We start from the raw sequence: 1701 nt of genomic DNA on the forward strand, positions 1-1701 counted from the left end.
GCCTTCCAGGAGCCGGGGGGAATTTTGCCTCCCCCAAGCCGCCACGTCAAACCACGGCCCCCGGCTGAGCGCGTCCTCCTCGTGTCCCAGCAGCTCCAGCTCTGGCGGCGGTGCTGAGAGCACGTCCCACTTTAGCAGCCCGGATCCTGCCTGGTTTGGGGCAGTTTCCTACCAGTTAACGGGGGGAACCTTCAAAGGATGTGGATCAGCCCTGCCAGGGTGTCAGCCCCGCTGGAGGCCGCTCCGGGCACGCGGGGTGAGCTGGGGACCTCCTGCCTCACAGCGATGCCCAGGGCATGGCTTCCCGGGGGCCACCCGGCACCCTGGGGTCTTGGCAGCGCAGGGGCATGGGGGCTCACTGCAGCCCCCGTCCTCGCCGCTCCCCCATGCGCACCCGACGTTGTCCGACCCTGCAAAGGCACCTCCTTCCCCATATGTTCTTTGTCCAGCTTGTGGCCCTGCCTCTCCTCCTTGCTTTTTTCCCCTTCTTTTAATAAACCTGGCACCTGGAGGAGAATTTTCCCTTTAAAGCCCAGCAGCGCCGCAGCCGGGCCACCTTCCTCCTGCCCCCGGCCGAGCCACGTGCCCCACGGGCAGGCTGCGGAGGGGGGAGCCATGCCGGAGAGAGCAGGAGGCAGTGTGCCAGGGGTCCCGTGCCGGGCTGTGCCATGGACCTGGCTGCAAAAGCCCCCGGGGGAGCAGCAGCAGGAGGCCGGTGACATCCTGGTCCCCATCCCCATCCCCGGAGCAGGGCCCTCCTGCGTGTCCCGGGGGGCAAGGGCAGCTGCTGGGTGGAATGGAGCAGCAGCATCAGTGCACGGCCAGTTCCAAATTTGCACCAGCCTGAAACAATGACAATGACAGTGGTAGAAATAAAGAGATGAAAAATGTGTCTGCGATTTTAATGAGCTGGAAACACCCAGTGGAGGGGACGGAGGGGCGGGAGGGCGGCTCCCAGCCGGCCATCGCTGCGATGCTGCACACCCCGGCAGCGAAAGGGGTCCCTAATGCTTCCAAGATGTGGAGCCCTTCACGGGGGGCAGCTTGGCTTTCTGCAGCAGTTGCAGCTCAGGGGAATAATTGGGAAGATTATCACGTTGGAAATTGTTCGCAGGGGAGGGCAGCTTCATATAGCCCGGCCGTGGGTTTTCATGTCTGCACCAAACAATTGCTCTGGGTTGGAAACGAAGACGGAGGGTCGGCGGAGCCCCATGGCCTCGTGCGAGGGATCCCTGCCCTGATCTGGCACCGGGAGCAAAGGAAAGGGAAAGGCCGGGTTGTGCGACTGGTGGGAACAGCCTCGGCAGCCCGGCGCGGGGGGCCGCACAGGAGGGGGGCATCTGTGCCAGACTGTCCCTGGCACCTGCGATAACAGAGGTGGCAGTGGCTGGTCCCAGCGCCAGCTCGCGGGTGGTCACCCTTTCGGGCTCTTCTCCTTTCCTCCCTGGGATTTTGTCCTACTTTTTTTATTTAAATTTTTTCATAGTCTTTTAAACACTGTAAAAATTTAATACAAAGGAAATTAAAAAACCCAGAGGAACTATTCTCAAAATAATTTCACAATCCGCACATATCCCTCAGCAAATTTAATTTGTAGGAAATAAAGAACAAAATATGACAATAAAGGGCTTCTAAACAAATCCTAATGTTTTACATGTGTAAGTGCAAATGTCGCGCCTGTGTGCAGGCACCCGGCGGAGA

Source organism: Pygoscelis adeliae, unplaced genomic scaffold (assembly GCF_000699105.1).
Source record: "Pygoscelis adeliae isolate BGI_AS28 unplaced genomic scaffold, ASM69910v1 Scaffold681, whole genome shotgun sequence".
In the NCBI taxonomy this organism is placed as follows: Eukaryota; Metazoa; Chordata; class Aves; order Sphenisciformes; family Spheniscidae; genus Pygoscelis; species Pygoscelis adeliae.